The 22,269-nt window shown below is 39.9% G+C and overlaps 2 long non-coding RNA genes across 14 annotated transcripts in view; one reads left to right on the forward strand and one right to left on the reverse strand.

Moving 5' to 3' along the window:
- Window positions 1-22,077, forward strand: part of LOC112546223 (uncharacterized) — a 64,465-nt gene extending 42,388 nt beyond the window's left edge. Inside the window, exons 2-3 of the long non-coding RNA XR_003089869.3 lie at window positions 3,775-3,907; window positions 20,337-22,077. This is a non-coding gene — a long non-coding RNA (uncharacterized LOC112546223). The remainder of the gene's footprint in view (window positions 1-3,774; window positions 3,908-20,336) is intronic.
- LOC149524048 (uncharacterized) overlaps window positions 1-22,269 on the reverse strand; it is a 241,536-nt gene that overhangs the window by 191,283 nt on the left and 27,984 nt on the right. The window lies entirely within an intron of this gene.

Here is a 22,269-nt window from a genome sequence, read left to right on the forward strand (position 1 = left end):
CTGGAAGTAACCTTGAAAGGTCATTGAATCCAGTCCCCTACCCCCACGGCAGTACCCAGTACGTAATAGCCAAATGGAGCAGGAAAGTATCCTACAATGGGGGAAGGAACAAAGGAGATCTTCCAAGGAGCCATCAGCAGAGGATCTTCAGAAAACTTTCCTAAAGATCTCTCTGGAGGATTCCTATGAAATCCTGGTCTCATCAACGTCCTATTCCTCTCTACTGATTAGCTGCACAGGAAAATGTCCAGCACACAGAAACACAGCTTTGTACCTTTGTATCCCCTGAACCTTCCTCTGTACTACACAGACCACATCCACTTACCAGGTATCTCCTCTCCTGCATCTTGCTCACCAGAGAGCAACTGCTGAGACTGGCTAGTCTCTTCCAGAGTAATGAACCGTTCCTAGTTGCCTGCCCCACTGGGTGACTCCACCAGAAGATCCACGTTGTTGTCTAACTCCACCTCTTCATCAATGACTTCATCCTTTGGATAAGGTCAAGGTCCTCTTTCCACCACCTCCAGGCCTGTCCAAGTACCTATAGAGCTTTTGGTGGTGGCAGTCAAGTTGCCATTGAGGATAGTATCCAGCTCCTTATAGAGCTAATAGGTCTTAGGTGCAGCACCAGCATGATGGTTTGCCTCCCTCACCTTATGGCATGCCTGCCTTCACTCCTTTATCTTCATTCTGCACTGCAGTGTGTCTCAATCATAGCCCTTTTCACACAAACCTTGAGGAATCTATTCATAAATATCAAAATTCATATGGATCAAGCACAGCTGGGACTACACAACCTCCTCAGGGATCCTAGCAGGAGAGCATTTACTACAATAATCCACTATGGTCAAATGGGATATGCAGTGAGACTTCTCCATGCCGAATTTCAAGAATTTCAAAAATTCCTGGGGCTTCTAAAGGGGAGGGGTGGATGGTGGTTTACTTGGCTTCAGGACAGTTGAATTCAAATTGCTGATCAGAGCAGTCAGGATGGGCATTGTGGGACACATTCTAGAATCCAATTAAAGAAATAAAATCAAGTCCGGTGTCTATACTGCCACTTTGTCAACAAAATTTGTGTGCAAAAAGCCTTATGTTTCAATGGGGGTTATATTATTTTGTCACCAAAATAGGGCATTTTTGCTGGCAAAAGTCACATTGCAGTGTAAACACCTTCACTATTTTGTCAACAAAACCTGTCTTTTGTTAACAAAACTCTGTAGTGTAGACAAGTCCTTCACCTTTTATTGGACCAACTTCTGTTGGTGAGAGAAACAAGCTTTTATGCTTATACAGAGCTCTTCTTTATATCCAGCAACACTTCTTCAGCTACAACACTGCATGGTTAGTTTGAGTTGGAGTATTCAGAACCTGGTAGTACCTGTTAACCAGACATATGCATGTGAATCATAGAATACTAGAACTGGAAGGAACCTTGAGAGATCATCAAATTGAGTCCCCTACCCTCATGGCATGACCAAGCACCATCTGCCTGATAGTTGTCTGTCTAACCTATTCTTAAATATCTCCAGTGATGGAGATTCCACAACCTCCCTAGGCAATATGTGTCTCCATTTAATGGCAGTGAATCTGGGAATCAGCAAGTCTTAGACATTCCACTTAAATTAATCAGCACTATTGGTATACACACAAATCAGTGAAGGATTCCACAGACGTCTAACTTCCATATATACTGTAGTGATGGGGGAGAGGTGACTGTTCCAGTCAAAGACTGGATACTCTCCACTCTGTACATGGAAATTGCATCAAATGTATGATTTGAAACTTATAGAGAGTATGCCTTGAAAATAGTAACAGCTCTTTCAGCATAGTACAGTGACGTTTTCAGCTGTGAATAACAAGTTGGCTTTTACTAGCTGAGCAGCACAAATTTTCTGAAGCACAAATGGTTTAAATCCAACTTTGTTTGACAGATCCTGTAGCCATCAGATAAGGGTATGCAGACCCAGCTTTCCAAATGGATTAGGCATCAGAGAAGAGAAACGCTGGGCAGATATAAAGAACTAGTTAGTGTTTTGTGCTTATAGTCTGTTGTAGTGGGCTACTGCCTAGATTTCTCTTTGAGGAAAAACTCTCTTGAGAACATCGTATATTGCTAGTATTTGGCCATAGTGAATTTCGAAGAGCAGTTCTGTCACTGTAAATTATGTTGCATGAAAGAGTGAACATTTTGTGTCAGGACTGAATTTACTTATCAAACCCTCCAAATCTATCCTGAGATAGAATTAGGATAATGTCAATTTCTCAAGAATGCTCCTGGGATCTAGAAAGTTTTTCATGGTAGTTGCTCCCCTCTAAGCTAGTATATGGGTGGTGGCACAGGTATGCAACTAGACCCAATCTATTCTGCTTTGTTAATTTATCTTTAATTATGGCTGCTATGTTAGCCCTCATCTACATAAAGGCTTTATTTCAAAATAACTCCCTTAGGTCAAATTTATAAACAAAGCATCCACATTACCAAGTGCATTATTTCAAAATAAGAGGCCGTTTATTCTGAAATCTGTACTCCTACTTTTCTGGGGAATAACTTTTATTTCAAAATAGTTATTTCAAAATAGCGTTAGTGTGGACACTCTGGTAGTTATTTCGAAATAACTACTCCCCAGAGTAATTTAAACTAATTACACCCCAGAGCTTGCTGGGCTCTAAGTCGAGATAGCATGTACACATTAATGGAGCCTGCTTCAGATTAATTTCTAGGCTTCCCTGTAGTGGGGACACGCTATTTCAATTTTGTAAAATCAAGAGTTAGTTCAAAATAGTTTTTTCATGTAGACATGGCCTTAGGAGCTATTGTATATGTTTTTATGCTCAGCTAATCTATAACTTCATTAACAAAAATGACTTCATGCACTTCAATGGCCCTCTGAAGGCATCTGAGTTCTCATAAAATGAACTCGTTGCTTCACTTTGCAGCCTTTATTGGCAAGCTGCCATTTTCTAACCTACTCGCCCACAAACTAACTGTGATAAAAACAACCACAAAATACTTAGCAGCTGACAATGTTCTACTTGGAATGTGTGGTCAAGAACTCTAACAGGATTTGTCTGACTATAAAAAAACCCCAAATCATTCACTTTTTAGCTTGATTCTACAGAAATCCTTTCCCAGGCAACTGATGTTGACCTGAATCTCTTTCTTTCTTTCTTTCTTTCTTTCTTTCTTTCTTTCTTTCTTTCTTTCTTTCTTTCTTTCTTTCTTTCTTTCTTTCTTTCTTTCTTTCTTTCTTTCTTTCTTTCTTTCTTTCTTTCTTTTAAAAAAATTACTGTTATTAATTGAAAGGTCAGGTAGTAGTCATCATAATCAGTGTTTAATGATTCTTAATTACTGAGACTTACAGCCTATAGAAGAAAGAGGATAAATAAGTCTTTTATAATAAGTTCATTGTGAAATTCTTAATTCGAAGAGAGGCCACTTGGCATTTATGTATTATTAATTTCTTATTACTACTTGCATTTTATTTGAGATCAGCAAGCATCATATCTAGATGCCTTAAAAGGCTCAAGCTGAGACATACAGGGCTCAGTAAAATAGAATACCTTTCCCTCTTCTGTTTTCAGTTTGCTTGCCATAGGTCTAGGCCAAAAGCCATTTAAGTTAACAGCTCTTGTTGACTTCGGTGGGCTTTGAAAAAGTTTCAGACTTGGAAAGTCAAGATAGGAATTATTTATTTGGAATATTGGGGTGCTTCTTGTTCCTTTCATGTTACTCATTCTCCATCTTCCTTTTCACTCCCTATCTTTCATCAGCATCCCCATAATAGTGCCAACGAAGGACAAGGCCCTCATATATTCCACTGAGTAAATCTACTTCCTAAGTATTTCTGGCCAGCAAGGATGAGCAGGAATCATGGAGCCAGTTTAAGATATGAAGAGAAATTATGTAAGTACCCTCCTCAGAAAGTGGTTTTTGTTGTTGTTGTTGTTGTTGTTGTTGTTGTTTTTTGGTGCTAGAACCTGATTTCAAAAACATATTACACTTTTGGTCATTTCTAATTGTTAGTTGTATGTATATCTGCCAAATAGTTATTCCTATTCATTATAACTGTTCACTGACCCAAACATATGCTCTGCATGAAGACTTGAGAAATCTTTAATATATAATATAGTCACGTTTCTTCAAGTAACTGACATTCTTTTTAAAGGTTGCATTTTCAATAACTTCTTTTCTGCACTAATATTTTTCACTGAGAATTTTCATGCTGATTATTCCAGGCAATTTTAGTATTTATTTTGTGATTAACACATATATTGAAGAGTCCTTAAGTACTCTATAATACAGTAAAATTTCAGGGGTTATTGAGAGCCATTATAATGGATCAATAAGTGCTCAACACTTATAAAATCTCATGGGTGTACTATTAATGTATTAAATCTTAACAACGCCAAAGCTATTGTCAAATTCTGTTTGGTGTGTAGCGCACTTTTTAAAAGTCCTTATATGTTTGAATGATGATGGAATTGAAAGATGCCCATACTTACTGACCCTCTGAGCCACATATGACAACCTTCAAAAGTTTGAAAGTTAGGGCTCAGGACTTCAGCCCCCAAGACACCCCTCCCCATTGAACAGAAGGCAGAAGTGACACGTGGTGGGATCACATGGCATTGCATGCATTTGCCTCTCCAGATTTTACCAGGGTTTGCTGGCCCTGTTGAGGCACGTGTTTCTTTCTAGCCCCTTCCCTGCATGGCAGCCACTGGAGCCAGCAAGTTGGGAGCTGCAGCCATGGGGAGAGGCAGCAGCAAACAGCTAGCAGCTGCAGGGAGGGGTTGCTAATGGTAAAAGGAGGGAGGCATGTCTAAAGCACTTGGGAGGGTGAACCTTTAAATTGGGTCCCCTTACATTCAGCAAGGACAAGTCATCTCTAGTAGAGGCCCCTAGCCACCAGCCTGCTGCAGGGCAGAAGCCCCAACTCTCCCCCTCCCACAAATATGATTGGCGGAGAATGGTGGTTCATGAAGGACTTCGCAAGCCACACATTAAATGTCAAAGAGCCGCTGTTTGGCATCCCCATAGCAGACTGGTTGGCGTATGTATGAGTACATGGATGGATTCAGAATTACTTAACTGGGTTTCAGAGATGATGGTATTGTTAGAGCTACAGAATGTTTTCAAGTGTTAGGGATTTTCACTTTTGGAAGAGGAGGCTTTGAGATCACCTTTCTACTGCTGTGACATTCTAAGCATGGCTCTGTGACACAAAGCCATGAAATTCTAGCTGGACATAGATTTTTACAACACTGTCAGAGTTCATAAATACAGCCTTCTACAATATTATAATCTGACTTTTAAAGGGTCTCTTTAATATATACAGTGATGACTTGCATTAATTGTGTTTCTGTGTGGTGGTGGTACACTCAGTCTCATTGATTTGCTGTTCTATGGCAAATCTTAAAATTATTAGCCATCTTTTCATCCAGGCTCAGACACATGCAGGCTTTCAGCTGACTTCAATGAGCAATGTGAATATATAATCCAAGACTAAAATTTTACTCTTTTTTTCTCTTAAAACCCAATTACTTCAGCACTGGATTAAAACGACAATTTTTTTAAAAATCTGAATTTTTATACATTTCCTTGAGAGTATTTTCTTTGCCTTTTTATAGTAGCACAAAACAAGGAATCTATCTTATTGTATTACCACTTGAATTAATTGTACAATTTTTTCATGTAATAACCTGTTCTTCACATCAGATCTTCTTTAAAATATGTGCCTTAATGTATACTACATATAAGTTAAAAACAGACTCCTAATGGAGTGTATTTTCATATGCCAGCAATGATTTCTCTCATATTCTGTTGGAATCTATGAATAAGTCTGTAACTTGAAATATGTAAATAGTATTATTCAACATATTACAGCTCCCAAACCTTCTTAATGAGCTCCATTTGAATGGACTCCTGCACATATATGAAAACCAGAATAGGAATGGTGCATAAGTGAAATTAAGACACCTTAAAAAAGCCATATTATTGTGTTTATATTCTTATCACTATGAATACATAACTCCACATGCTCAAATTACAAATATAATGATATATTTTTATGTAAGTTGTCATGTGAATTTGTTGTATGAAACTGTAGCTCTCTGAAAATTTTTTGTTTTTAATAATCAATTTTCCACTATTGATTTTTCTAAAGTTACATCAAGTTCACAATTCCATTAAAGGCTGAGTGTGAGAAAAACAAGCATATATCATTTATTCTCATGTTATCCTCATAGGGCTTTGGGAATTAGAAGGGCTTTATAGACCATCTCGAGCACATCTTGGATGTTAAGGTGACTGAGGTCCTTCAAATTAAGAGAATATTGTTATCTTCCAATCGGGGATGGGGACAGAGACTGGGCTACAAAAAGCACAAGGAGAATCTGCCAACAATAAATGGGAATGCATTTTTAAAGAAAAAAAGAATTATGCAGTGAATATCTGAGAACTTTTACTTTCCTCTGACTCCTGTTCAATGGAATATGTGAGCAGATAGAGTCTCTCAAATATTTCTTCTTTATAAACAATCAATTCATATATGTCTTGGGGGAAATCTACCTTCTCATTCAAAGCAGACTCTCCCCATGACCACACACACAGGCATGCATCCCACAAACTGCTTAGCGGTGCTTAGGAAATACTTACTAAGTTGCAATTGTGGGAACTATTGTGGAATTTGAACTATGAAGATGGATAATGTAAATACGGTGGGTTGTGTATTTTTTGCTTTCACACAATGGGCAAGGTTATAATTATTTTTGAAAAATATACCATTAGCATATTTGAAAATCATGAGCATTAATACGTCTTATTCACATATGTAAGTTATGTTTACCTCCAAAACAAGATATTACTGAGGATTATAAATTTAATGCTTTGGTTGGTATGTTTGAGACTAGCTAAAATGGATGAAGAGGGCTCTTGGGTAAAATTATGGTGTCCATAGTATTAAAGATAAATTGGATGGGGAATTTAGCACAGAATAAATACTATACAGAGTTTGCTGGAAACCAAAATTCCGATATTTAAAAATTTTGCTTTACTTCTCAATTAGAATGAAAAGTCCAGAGTTCCTTCAAAACAAAAGTTACTTTTTCTCCAGCACTATCAAAACATTTCATGTTGATAATATCATAACATATTAAAATATAATACATACACTTTACATGTATGGCATGTGTGTTTGATATAATTCAATATATCTGAATAATATTTTAATATAATAGAAAAGTCAAAATGGAAAGAATCCAAACAACAAAGTGACAATTATTTGTCTTGACTTTTTCCTGTTTCAGATTTCATTGAAATCAAAACATGGCTGCAAAACATTTAGACTTTGACAAAACTACAATTTCCAACGGAAAACTCTTCCAGGAAAAATTGTCCCAAAAGATCTAATGCTGAAGCCAAAGATAGTCTTGAAAACAGTCTCTCTCTCTTTTTTTTTTTTTTTTTTAAACATCTGTTTATTATTTATTGAGCCTGGAATTTTTAAAAAATCTGAGTTAGGAGCCCAACCCCCCTTGACTTGTAATGAAGGCTGATTTAGGAGCTGAACTTTTTTAGGCTCACTTGGTCCCAGGATTAATTGTCTAATTTTATTGATGTTGTCATTGGTGTTGTTTTCTTTATTATAGCAGCATCTAGAGACCTCAGCCAAGAGTAAATGGCAGTCTTTGGCCCAAAGAACTTAACATCTAAAAGTCAGGATATAATTGTTGGATGAACTAAGACAAAAGGACAGGGGTAAGGGAGAAGGGGTAACAGCAAAAAAAATGATTTAGTGGAGTTTAGATATGTACACAAATTGTAGGTGGTATAAATTAAATAGCAGCAGAAGCTACAATAAATTCCATTTGCCCCCTGCCTATTCATGGAGAAAAAATATTACCAGAGTAAATGCTGAAGTCCAGGGTAATCTTTCAGGCATCACCCCAATTTCTAACATTGTTTAAATACTTGTTTATTTAAACTTTGATGAGGTTTCCACAAGGCCAGTCTCAGCAGATTACTGTTTTAACAGCACAAAGTTTAACAACATAAGGGTATGTCTACCCTAGCCCCTAGTTCAAACTAGGGAGGCTAATGTAGGCATTCGAAGTTGCAAATGAAGTCCGGGATTTAAATATCCCGGGCTTTATTTGCATGTTCCCGTCCGGTTGCCATTTTGAAATTCCACTAGCCCGAAGTAACTCTCTGCGGCAACTAAGTCCTTAGTTCGAATTAACTGTTACACCTCATTCTAGGAGGAGTAACAGTTAAGTCGAACTAAGGACTTAGTTTGAATTGCCGTTTCACTGCCGCGTGTGGCCATGGGCAGTTACTTCGGGCTAGTGGAATTTCAAAATGGCGATCAGACAGGAACATGCAAATAAAGCCCGAAATATTTAAATCCCGGGCTTCATTTGCAACTTCGAAAGCCTACATTAGCCTCCTTAGTTCGAAGTAGGGGGCTAGTGTACACATACCCTAACAAACTTAGCTTAAAAAGTTCCCCAAAACCTTTTCAGACCCAGCACAGACGCCTTCATATCATGAATCTTAATATGTAACTTAAGTGAGTATTTCAGACTACATTAAAGCTGCTTTATGGCTATGCACAGTTTCCTAAATTATATATGAAACTGTGTATAGAGAGAGAGAGAGAGAGAGAGAAACAGGCTAATAAGCTTATTGTGGCAACACAAAAAGTCAAAAAGAAATTTACTTTATGGGGGAATTTCACAGTCTCAATAGTCCACTATCAGAAGGTAACCATCAGCAAAGCATGTGCTTCATGAAAAATGCAGTTCTTCTATAGCTCATTGCTCTTGACTGAAAGCAAAATTTAATGAGAATGACATGTGGTCTAGTGATCTGAGCTAGAAAACTTCTAAATTCCAATCCCTACTCTCCATCTTGTCTTTCTCTAAAACACCCTTCAGTACAGTACCTAAACTCTGACAAGATTTTCCTCTTTAGCAGGAATAACTAAATTCGACTTTATAACTCCTTATTTTACAAAATTGAAATAGTATGTCCCCACTATTGGGGAGCCTCAAAATTAGTCCAAGGCAGGCGTCATTAATATGGATGACCTACCTCAAATGAGAGCCTCAGGAAGCACTGTGGAGTAATTAGTTCAAATTACTCTGGGGAGTAGTTATTTTGAAATAGCGGCATCACGCCATCCATACGACCGCTATTTCGAAATAACTATTTCAAAATTAGCATTATTCCCTGAGAAAAGCAATTGTACAGATTATGAAATAAGTGGTCTGTTATTCTGAAATAACGGGCTTGATAGTGTGTATGCTCCGCTTATAAATTTGATCTAAGGGGAGTTAGTTTGAAATAAATCCCTACTGTAGACCAGGGCATGGTGTCCTCATCTGGAAAAAAGGGACAAAAATGCCTCCCTCCCAGGAATATTTTAAGGATTAATTTGTTACTGACTAAAATGCAGTCTATGGTTGTTGTTATTAGTGTTTGGAATCTGATTCCAGACGCTAATGCTACCCAGTAAAGCAGAGCTGCTGCAATTGCTGCTGGCTGCACAAATCTTATGGGGCCTGGTATTTTGAATGATTTTAAGAGATTTTTGAGAATGTTAATTATTGATCATCCTCAATGTGTGTTAGCGTCCCCACAGCTTCCTCCTTTTAACTTAGAAGGCTTACAGATTTCTGCTTGATGGTTGCTTCATTTTGGGTGCTGGGATGACTCTCCATTCTTGGCCTCTCTTGGGATGCTGAGCCTTCCAGCTTCCTTATGGCACTGTAGAGAAGCTCTGCAGAATAGATTGCTTTTATTTAAGCCAGGCAAATGTGCACAGCAGTCTCAGTTGTTTTGAGCATAACATTTGTGGGCACAGGTTTCTCCATGCTTGCGGTGGATAAATTAGAAAACTCTTCTGTTAGGAGAATATACAGATATTCATCTATTCCTACAAATGTGCTATGCAGACATTTCTGAAAGCACTGCTGAAGAATATAGCACTTTGAGGGAATGATAGATACTCTTGAGGAACTCAGAATCTGTCTCTGCAGTGTCAGTCCAGTTATTTATTGTTTTGCAAAAGCAAATTTTATGGGCCAGATTTTCATTGCACTAAGCTGGGATAGCCTTGAAGTCCCCAAAAGTCCTGAGTGGCATAAAAGAAGAGGTGTTAGTGTAAATAGAGAATCTGCCCATATGGGAAGGGCTAGGAGAGACATGCCCAAAAAGATATTACACAATGGAGTATGGAAATCTTTACTCTCTGCCAGGCATTTATGATCCTTCTCTTTTTCAGCATAGTTAGGTTACATGGTTTGGCTTCTTTTTACAGCTTATTTGTGCTTTCTAGGAGCCAAAAGTTTCAGCCATGTCTGTTCCAAGTATAGAAAGTAGAAAGCTGTGCAGAAAGCTCTAGGTAATTGTTGGACAAAATCTTAATTCTTTTTATGTGCATTTTTTTCAACTAGGCTAAAGGAGATTTTATATTTCTCAGGGTTCCATTCTTAATTACTTTGTGTGACTTGCTGGCAGCTAGCAGAGAGACTAGGTTGGAGCCAGGGAAGACTATAACAGGGTTTAGTCTGTTGGGCAACTGAATGAACAATGGCTCCCAGGGCTTTTGTGCTCCACATTTCTGTAAAACAGAATACAGCTGTTTGTGATTGATTTTTCCCCTGTTCAGCATTCCATTTGGTGGAGTGATAATTATTTCCTGTACAGTATCTGACTTTCATGGCAATATTTTGTTCTACTTAGGTGCTCAAGAGTCTGTACCAGTTTTTTTGCCACAGTCACCCTAAAACTTTCTGTTTTACCTGCCTGCAGCTTGGGATTTAGCTTCCGTCATCTGGGTTACAGCCTGTCATTTATGCTTATTTGATATTTCCAGTGTTATGAAATCAACAGGAAATCCCAGGCTGTGGGTGGAGTCAGGGCTGGATAATCTTAAATTTTCAGTTCATGAACCTAGCTGTTGTTCAGCTTGTGCCCTGGGCAGGGGTGGAGGGATTTCCTTCCAGAAAACCCTCCTGGATATAAAACATGAATGCTAATCCATGTCAGTGTCTGTCAGGGCACCCCTTTGGCTATGTGAGTCACAATAGAGATGTGCTCAGATTTTTTTCCCTGTGTCAACCACATTCAGCTTGCTGTCCAAGCATGCAACATAGCAGTTCTTTTTTTTTCTGTCAGTGCTTGTATGTGGCACTTTTGGGTTCCCTTTGTGATCACAGGAGGAATCCATTCCCCTCTTAAAAGGGCTCATAACTCCTATGAAAGATATTGAGTTCTAAATATACCACATGAATAGATTGAACTTCTTAACATTGATATCATTGCTGCTGTAAGAGAAATATGAACATATATGCCAATGCGAACGGAAAATATGCCAAGGAGAACATATCCAAGAACATATCCAAGTCAATTTGGTTTTCTTTATATATATTCTTTATTTTATTTATATATTTCTATATTTCTCTATATATATATATTTACAATATGTCTTTTGGGAAAGACTATATATATATATATATATATATATATATATATATATATATATATATATATATATATATATATATAGTCTTTCCCAAAAGAAATATTGTATTGTGAATCTTATTGGGAGTGTAACTTTCTGCCCAGCTGTTTCATTGATTCATTGTCTGGTCAAGGACAAGTCACTAAAAACTCCTTCTTCCTCAGTTTCCTAAGCTATAAAATGAGGGTAATGATACTTATCCACCTTTGTAAAGTATTTTGAAGTCAAGAGATACAAATTTCTGTTTAAGTGATCAGCCCAGCTTCATATTTTGGTGAATTTTCTGCTTGAGGCACAGAGCTATATGTGCTCTCTCTCTCTTTTAATGTTCAGTGCATTTTTTGAACATCATGGATAAGGGTTGTTCTGGAGATTTAAGAATCTGTCCTCATATACAGGTGTGGCATGTACAACAACATACCTCCTAGGCACTGACTCCATTACAAAGAGACTAATGAGTCATCTCTACAGCCTTTCCTATGAGGCAATTGGCATTTAGTTGATGCAGTAGAGGCTCATACACTCGAGAGATCCCAGGTTCAATTCTGCCTGCAAATGACTAGGGTTTGTTCCAGTTACTTACACAAGTTTAGAAGCAGTATTAAGATGCATCTGCACAGCATCCTAAACTCCAAATAAGATATGCAATTTGTCTATGCAAATTGCATATCTTATTTAGAAATAGTTTATTTCAAAATTTGGCACGTCTACCCGGTGCCAAATATCGAAATAATGTGCTATTTTGAGACATCCCTTAACCCTCGTGGAACAAGAGTTACAGGGATGCCGAAATAGCACACCCGTTATTTCAAAAAATATTTCAGAATAATGGTGATGTTTAAAAGACGTGGGGTAGCTATTTCGGGATACCTCCAGTATCCCGAAATACCCCTGCTGTCTAGACCCTTAGGGTATGTCTACACTACAAAGTTAATTCGAACTAACGGACGTTAGTTCGAACTAACTTTCATAGGCGCTACACTAGTGCTTAGTTCGAACTAGGTAATCCTCATTCCACGAGGATTAAGCCTAGTTCGAATTTACTAGTTCGAATTAAGGGGTGTGTAGCCCCTTAATTCGAACTAGTGGGAGGCTAGCCCTCCCCAGGTTTCCCTGGTGGCCACTCTGGCCAACACCAGGGAAACTCTACTGCCTCCCTCCCGGCCCCGGACCTCCTAAAGGGGCACGGGCTGGCTACAGTGCCCGTGCCAGGTGCAAGCCTGCCAGCACCCAGCCAGCAGACCCTGCACCTGGCATGGCTCGAGCCACGATCTCCGCACTAGGCACAGGAAAGTGGCCGGCTTGGGCAGGAGAGCTGCCAGCCTGGCCACCCAGGAGCAGGTGTGCATGAAAATCAAGGGGGTCCACTGAGACCCCCGACCCTGAGCCCTGAGCTTACAATGGCCGTACTGGGTCAGATCAAAGGTCCATTTAGCCCAGTAGCCTGTCTGCTGACAGCGGCCAACCCTAGGTACCCTGGAGAGGATGGACCGAAGACAGTGACCGAGCGATTTGTCTCGTGCCATCCCTCTCCAGCCTTCCACAAACCTTGGGCAGGGACACCACTCCTACCCCCTGGCTAATAGCACTCTATGGACCCAACCTCCATGACTTGATCTCACTTCCCTTTAAACTCTGTTCTAGTTGTAGCCTTCACAGCCTCCTGCAGCAAGGAGTTCCACAGGTTGACTCTTTGCTTTGGGAAGAACAACATTCTGTTACTAGTTTGAAGCCTGCTACCCATTCCTTTCCTTTGGTGTCCTCTAGTCCTTCTTTATGGGAACTCATGAAGAACTTTTCTGTATGCACCGTCTCCACCCAACTCCTGCTTTTAGAGACCTCTATCCTGTCCCCTCTCCGTCTCCTCTTTTCTAAGCTGAAAAGTCCCAGTCTCTTTAGCCTCTCTTCATATGGGACCTGTTCCCAACCCCTGATCATTTTAGTTGCCCTTCCCTCTCCCAGCCTTTCTCTTCCCCTCTCCCACCTCCTTTTCCCAGTCTCCCCCAGTTTTGTTCAATAAAAACAGAGTCAATGTTGGAAGAAACGTTATCTTTATTTTGTACATCAGGCAGGGGGGCTAGGGAAGGGTAAGTGGAAGGAGGTGAGGGAGGAATGGGGCACGAGCCCCCAATGGGGAGGACTGGGCTGGCTCTGCGGGCTTCTGGGGTGGAACCTCTCCTGCAGCCCCCCAATTGCCCCCTCTCCCCAGATGGCAGCCTGCGGCAAGTGCAGCCGGTCTGATGGCCGAGTGCTGTGATGTGCCCAGTGTGGGCACTCAGGGCACTCCAAGCCAGGACTGCTTTGCAAGCGTGGCATCCCTGAGAACTGTCTGTCCGGGGTGGGGGTCTGGACCCTTTAAGCACAGCCCTCGGCTAGCCTGAGACAGCATCTCCACGCTCTAAGTCCTCCTCTGATGCCCTGCCGGCACTGCTTCCGGCCATCCTTAACCCCGCTTCAGGGTCCACTTAATGTGCACGCGCTAGTTCGAATTAGCAAAACGCTAATTCAAACTAGTATTTAGTTCTAGATGCATTAGTTCGAATTAGCTTAGTTCAAATTAACTAATTCGAACTAAGTGAGTTCGAATTAGCACTGTAGTGTAGACATACCCTTAGTTTTCTTACATTAGCTTATCATTGTTCCATAGTGCTGCCCTCAAAGCACTGTGGTTACAAGCTAGAAAGGCAGATCAGATTTCATGCAAATTGAGTCCTTGACCTTTCTGCTGAGACTAACACCAAGGAATAGTAGCTTTTGTGATGTAGAAAGTTGTTCAATAGGATATGGCCTGAAGCCATAAACTTTCTTTCATCAAAATCACTGAATAATTGGCATGTGGCAGCAATTTTCAGAACCGAACTAGATTCAGACCAGTGACCTAGACATGAAAAAGCCACACCTCTTTGCCAGTCCTTAAGATTACCCCGGCTGGCGTTCCTTGTAAACTGAGCCCTTGGACAACCACCCAGGACAAATTCAAATGCTGCCCAGCTGATTAGCAGAATGCCCACAGCTGGCAGCAGCCAGCAGCATGTGTTCCTACTGCTGGTGCACATCTGCACATGCCTCAGTGCATATAGCAAAATGTATTCTGTACATGCATGGAAAAATTAGAGGGAACACTGGCTTGCACTCTTTATTCTCAAAAATTGGAGGGCAGAATGTGTGTCTCTATGTTTAGCCAGGCACCACATTGGAAAAGTACCTTATCATCTCTGCCTTTCTCTTCAGAAATCCTGTGTGTGCCATCATTCTCTCTGTGGAAGCATGTTGAACATCTGACATCTGTGTAAGCATGAGCACATCAAGCATTTTCAAATGCCTTTGGAGGGTATTTCATAGCAGTGCCCTTCTGACATCTGCTATGAGGCAGCTGTATAGTGCACCTTGATTGAGATACCATAAGTTACCCTGCTTTCTTTTCAACAGGGCCTTTCATGCATTGCATCAGAAATCTTCCAGTGAGGGATTGAAACATTTATCATTTTGAATAAAAACATTTCTTAAGCAAACATCTCTGGTTCCTGTCCCTTTTCCCTCATGTCATTTTCTCTCTTCCTTACCTTACATTCAGAGTTTTGGAGCCGGATTCATGCTGCAATCTGACACCTGCTTTATATACTGCACATTTTGTTCACATCTGAACAGCTACCACAATTACCAACTTAATCTCAGCCCTGTAATAGAGCTACACAATCACAAAGGAAGTGGTGTCTTTTTATTGGTTTCCAGGTTTCATTCTGGTCTAACTGTATATCAGAAAATAAAGAGGTTCTAAAGAAATAAAAAATGGCGTTTGTTCTTGAATAAATGCAATGTGACTATAGAAGATACTAAATTAGGTTTCCAGCCCAGCTGGTTGACCTTATAAATGCTGTCAGCCAAATGGTCGCCAGTGTAAATAACACTCATTTTTCTTGGTGTCAAAGCTTTGTAAGTTTAGACTGATCTAAGTGTTGCTGCATGTGCTCAGTTCCCCCTGAGTACAGGACCTCACGGACTGGTTCAGCTCATGGTCTGAGGAAACATACCTCATCTGTTTTATATTTCCTTTGTAGCCACTCTGGAGGCTAATGGAGAGATCTCAGGCTGTGTTGCTAACAGTACAGACTAAGTGATGAAAATCACAATGAAATTCAGACTTCCTCAAAAGTTATACATGTCTGTGGGGCAATTGTGAGTTAATAATCTTTTCCTGAAACCATTTTATATTTAACAATTTTTTTCTGGAATAGTTCTTTCTTTCCCAAAGGAAATTTCCTAAGCTTTACTACTAACACGCATGTAACAAGGTCAGTCCAAATATTACTATCATATCATGTGGTTCTCCATTTGATCAAAATGTAGACAAAAGAAGCAGTAAGAAATTCCTGGTGATATGTCAATATCTGTGTTTGTATTAAAATTAGATGTGAGGCTTAATTAGAGAGCAAGAAAATGTTTGCAGAAGTATTCCGTAGTCACTAGCACAACTTAACACAAAGAAAAGAATATATAAGCTGCTTAAGTTTAGTATCTGTCATACCTTTGTGCAATGATGGCACACAGAAGCTTTCATAAACACATATATTGTGCTACGGGATTTACTGTGGCATAGTTTAGACCATCTATTAGCTTCCAAATCTAGTAGTTTAAAATTCATAACAATATTTTCTTCATGTGGTATTTCCCAGGTACTATATTATAATAAAAGAACCAGAAGTTATAGATTGAAAGATTAAAGTAATCCCCATATGCCATGGTTTATTTATAAATTCTTTCTGTATTATGCATGCATCAAAATCCGAATTCCCTACTTCCCATTCATGCACCTTTTAAATAAACACATATTTCTTCACTTTGTTTTATTTTTGCAACCACTATGTATAGAGTTTCTAAAGTTTATGAAGCCCTGTGAGATTAGCAAAAGGGAAGATACATGCAACAACATCAAACTCTATTTTTAGCTTTTTTCCTTGTTTTTCTTGCAAGTATCTTGACTGTTTTTGTCCACACAACAAGTCATCTCTGGCACTGCAAATCTTAAGGATGTTTGTTTTTTTTCTGGGGGCACTCTCAGTGGTGCTCTGTCCTTCTCCTATGCCACGCATGGTGAACAAGCTGTTTTGTACAAAGCTGGAGCAGTCACAAGCAGGTGCTTTACTTTATTAGAATGGATAAAGGCAGAGCAGGAAGTGTACACTGAGTCTTGCCAAACTGGTTGAAAGAAGGGTTGTCACTTTGCCTGTGGATATCTGAATTAAATCATGTGGCTGCTCAAGAGGTAATGTTTGAAAAGTTTTGGGTTTAAATGATCCTTTGTGTCCAAATCTCATTGCAAACCTGAGAGCAAGCTTGAAGTTGGCATGTCCTCCAGGAGCTTGTTGGACCTGAAAGTGGCATAATTTGCTATACAGGAAAATGCCATGTGGTTTTTCCGAGCAGTCATGGTTGATTCTTGAAATTTCCATGAATAAAAGGTTTCCCGTGTTTGTGAATCTCTAGACAGAGCAAAATATATTCAAATATTGCTTTGACTAAAAAGCTTGAAGACATAAACACAACCAAGAGAAACACAGCTGGATTGTAGACACAGCTTGAACTTGCAAGTTTTAAATTTCTCTATGTGTATGTATGTCACGCACACTATTCTGATAGTTGTCTTTGATAGTGACAAATGATCATTTTGGTGGCAAATAGAAATAGAGTTTGTGACATAAAAAGACCACTGCACATCACCATTCATGCTTATTTACCATTTCAAAATGTCTCTCTGAGTAGATGTGTGTCAGGTAAGGTGTCTCTCTGGTGTCTGTCTGTAGCCAGAATTCAGAACATGAGCTTTCTGCTGGACAATAATACTTACATATTTTGATTTCAGAACTGAGTAACTTCCAGGAAACTTACTGTGAATATCAGACTATTATTTTTCACAAGGTATTTTGAGTGCATTGGCATTGTACTGGAACAGCTGAGCACTGAATTTAGCCCATAGTGTACCTCCAGGATTGTGAACTCTTTGAATTGGGTACACGTGATGTGCAACCCTGAAATGTCACATGCAATTTGTTAAACTACAAGGTCATTCCTCCTTCCTGCTGATGACCAAATGTTAGGCTCCACAAATCCATGAATTTTTTATTCATACACAAACTGCCACACAAGATCAGACCAAAGGTCCATCAAGCCCAAAAACCTGCCTTAGGCAGTGGCCTATGTCTGACACTTCCAGGAAAGGTAACAACAATCCACTGTGAAATATTGCCTTGTGGCCACGGACAGGGAATTTGTTCCTAAGCCCAGCTGGTGAGCACAGTGCACCCTGAAGCATGAAGACTGATAAGCCTTGTAATTTTTACCCATGCTAGTGGATCTATGGCCACTTAACTGTCTGATTCAACTTTGAATCTTACTAACCACTTTGCTCCTCAATAATATCATGCAACAGTGAAAACAACCTGGCAGTATCTATCTTTCTACTCTAGTGATTTTCTGGTAGGAAGTTCGTTTTCTCCTACTCTCCATGACAATGAAATGTCTTAAGGTAAGAGTCATTCAGCAGAGAAGACCCATGGCCCAGGAGAATTGGTGCTGCACTCACACTTTCCTTACACACAAGAACACATGCAACAGTCAATGCTGAAACCATGTTAGAAATCAACTCCCCTCCACCTAGCAAAAACAAATCTTACACTATAGCCAGGTCTGGAATTTCCTTGGAATTAGAAAAAGTGCTTTTACATTTTACATGTGCATGTGCTACGGCTTCCTGTCCTTCAGCCACACTTTTGGCCGCCATCATACTGTGACCTGCCAAACTGAGAGTAAAGTTGCACATGAGGTTTGGTGGCAAGATTTGGTCTACACCGACTGAGTTTGCAAGAATAATGTGCATGTTTTGGTACCACTGGAATAATGTGTTTGAGAATTGTAATAATACATCCATTTGTCTGTGTATTGGTCATTTGGCACAGTAACAATAAGTCACTGAAAAATAAGTGACTTTTTCAATTAAATACAGTGGCAATGAAGTGTAGGTGTAATTTAACATAGGGTTATGTTGATTATTATGTGGATGTAGTTTAATTCTACCATACCCAAGTCTTGTTAATACAAGAGTGATCTGGTCTTAGGAGAGGGTAGGTGGAATCTCTAGTGCCACATTCCTGAGGTGTTATGTCAGGAGAAATCGGCTTTCAGCTCTACTGGGGATTTTAGAAGATTCCCATCAAGACAAGCTGCAGAAGGGACGAGCTGATTCCTCACCTCTCCTAACCACAGGGGCCAAACCCCTTTCTGCATAGTCCTGTCCAGAAGATAAGACATTGGAGGGATTTTGTGATTCTGCTGTTACAATCACCTTCCCAGCAGATTTTCTGTCTCTGGCAGTGTTGTTCATTTCTTTAGGCCCTGTGAATGGAATACAAGGAAGGGGTGGGTTTTGTCCTTACAAATAACTGTAATATACAGAGGTGCAACTGAAGCCAAAATTCTTTGAGGATGCCCAAGATGGTTGTTCTCTGGCCACTTGCTCAGTACAGGTTGGACCTCCCTGGTCTAGCACCCTCAGGACCTGGTCCCAAACCAGGGAGTTTGCTGAACCAAGAGAGATCAATGCTGTTCTGCTGGCCACTGGCCCCCTTTCCTGGGCTCTCTTATTGGCCATTGGCCCTGCATTTCCAGTCCTGGCTGGAGCTCATGACCACTGGTTCCCTTGCTGCCAGCCCTCCTGCCACCCGCCCAGTTGCACTCCCAGCCCTGGCCAGTCCCAATATCATCAGACTCCTAGCTAGCCCCGGATTCCAGCCATTGGGGCTCTCTTGTCCAGCAAGATCTGTGGTTGTGTCAGACCTCAGATGTTGCTGGACCAAAGAGACCTGTATTTCAGAGGCTCAGCCTGTATTTGGCCAAAGCAGACTTATTTCGGCCATCCCCTGCTTCACACAGAGGAGGTGTCAGTGCTGACTTTCTCTTATCTGAAGACCACTGATGAAAACAGGATGTTGGCTAAAGCTGGTCACAACATTCCATAATAATATTTTCTGTGTGCAAAATGTCCTTATAGAAAAAAGAGAAATTTTAGCAAAAAGTGTCCGTTTTTGTTGAAAATTTTCGTCGAAAAATTGATTTTTTTCCGTTTTCAGCAATCAAAAATAAGCTTATGCCCAAATAAAGCTGTTTGTTGTTAAGATGCCGTAGGACGGCAAAATAAAGATGAAATGTAAAAATGCCTCAAACTACTTATTGATTAAAATATCGCTGGGCACAAAAGACCCTTATGTCATCAGACAGAGAGTGCTGATCAGTTCATGACAAGAAGATACTTTTCATCATCGCTCCAACGCCATTGTTCCTTTCATTGGCTCTGCATCTGACATGTGTGGCCTTTTCCCTGCCTGCTCAGGTCTCATAGCCAGGCAAGGGGCTGTTCCCTTTGTTCTGGGAAGCACGTATGTTTTATAAAGGAGCCATTTTTGCCTCTCTCTGGTATCCCTTATGTCAGTTTTTTGGGCACCAGGGAGAAAGAGGGCAAGGAGGGCAGGGGCAGTGAGGAAAGGAGGCACCAGGAAGGTGCAGGTGCCAGGGGGATTGCGGCTTCTTCTGTTGCCCAATACATCCACAATGAGGACCAATGCTGGCTCACTTCTGTAGCCTTTCTCTGACATTGGCATTATGGGCTATCCCCTTTGATACCACTTTTGATTTTTGCCATTTTTATTCCTCTAGAATAGTGCCTTACTAAACAGGTATCAGTGCTGGTCAGAAAATGAAGGAAGGGGAAAACCATGAAAAAATCAACATTTTTATGTCATTTTCATTCCACAGGTTTCAAACAATCTCTATGTAGCTTGAAAGCGTATCTCTTTCACCCCCTCTCTGGTAAGCAGTCTTGGTGGTTTCAGCAGAAGGACTTGTGGAGAGTTAAGGTTGTTTTCAACATGAATGAGGACGGCAGACTTTGCCCTTAACATTGTCTTAATATGCACCTATAGCGAATCATGCCCGAGCTGTGTCTTCCAACCCCACAATGAGCTATTGACCCCAAAATAGAAGTAAAATGTATCCATTCAGATATGACAAAAAGTTCAGAAGTGCACTACATAATCAGATATCCAGATAAGCATCTGCCATTATTCTTTCCATATTGGAAAAAAAGAAGTAATGGAAGAGTAACGTTGAGAGACAATTTGGATTTCAAGTGGACACAGTATTTACTTCCGGTCTTTAACTGTTCTGTATTGTCCTGGTATGCTGTTCAAAAGGCATGGAATTTCAAAAGGTATGGAACTGTGACTGCATTTCACGAAGGAGTGAAGTGATTCCTCTATTTGTAATGTGTTTGCGATCTTTTTGCATTTTATAAACTGGAGATGGTAATGATAATGATCAAAATTCTGCTCTCAGAAATGTATACACAAATCCGATTGAATTTTCTGTACACTTGTATCCATGCATGCTTCTATATAATTGAAAATCAAATGGAAAGATAATTTAAAAGTGTTGTATGAAAACATTATGTTTGTACAAAAGCTTCTGTTTCTGCATGCTCATAATTTGATGATATGTTCAGGCAAAAGTAGAAACACATTACGTTTATGCCATGTTAGTAAAATTCTACCTGCCCAATTCATTTTAAACATATGGACTTCATTTTCTTTCACACCTGCCTATATTTATTTGTTATGAAAGGTTCATGGCTGCATGTGTTATGTGACCTATTCCCATGCTGACTAGAGTTAAATGTGTTTCCTGCTCTGCTTTCAAATAAACTGAATAAAACAATCCATAGATCCCCAGCATAATATCCTGAGTCTACAAATACACACACACACAATAAGTCAAAAAGTAGGAAACAATCATATTGCTGCTTTCTATTAACTAGCAGCTGTGAGAGAAAAGTAATAAGGGGGGGAGGAGGTGATAAACCAGTGAGCTATACAGAAAGACATTTTAGCATTATATGATTTAGCTGAGTTACTATACATTCAATGAATGCGGCAAGATTTATTTACACAGTCCCACCTATTTATTCAATCAGCACATTGGTTTCGGCTTTAATTATTTTGAACCAGGTATTCCTAACATGTACAACAAGAATTGAAACCCACGGATTGGACCTATGAGGAGAAATGGCGTATTCTGGTTCTAGCTCATGTGACATTAATACTCGTTGTGTGATGGTACGCCCACATCTTGAATACTGTGTACAGATGTGGTCACCTCATCTCAAAAAGGATATATTGGAATTGGAAAAGGTTCAGAAAAGGGCAACACAAATGATTAGGGGGGTTGGAATGGGTGCCATATGAGGAGAGATTAAAAAGACTGGAACTTTTCAGCTTAGAAAACAGGAGACTAAGGGGGGATATGATAGAGATCTATAAAATCATGACAGATATGGAGAAAGTGAATAAGGAAAAGTTATTTACTTGTTCCCATAACATAAGAACTAGAGGTCCCCAAATGAAATTAATAGGCAGCAGGTTTAAAACAAACAAAAGGACGTTTTTCTTCATGCAGCACATGGTCAACTTGTGGAACTCCTTGCCAGAGGATGTTGTGAAGACCAGGACTTTAACAGGGTTCAAAAGAGAACTAGATATATTCATGGAGGTTAGGTACATCAGTGCCTATTAGCCAGAATTAGTAGGAATGGTGTCCCTAGCCTCTGTTTGTCAGTGGCTGGAAATGGATGACAGGGGAGGGATTACTTGATGATTACCTGGTCTGTTCACTCCCTCTGGGGCATCTGGCATTG

Source organism: Pelodiscus sinensis, chromosome 7, assembly GCF_052426305.1.
Source record: "Pelodiscus sinensis isolate ZL-2025 chromosome 7, ASM5242630v1, whole genome shotgun sequence".
Classification (NCBI taxonomy): Eukaryota; Metazoa; Chordata; order Testudines; family Trionychidae; genus Pelodiscus; species Pelodiscus sinensis.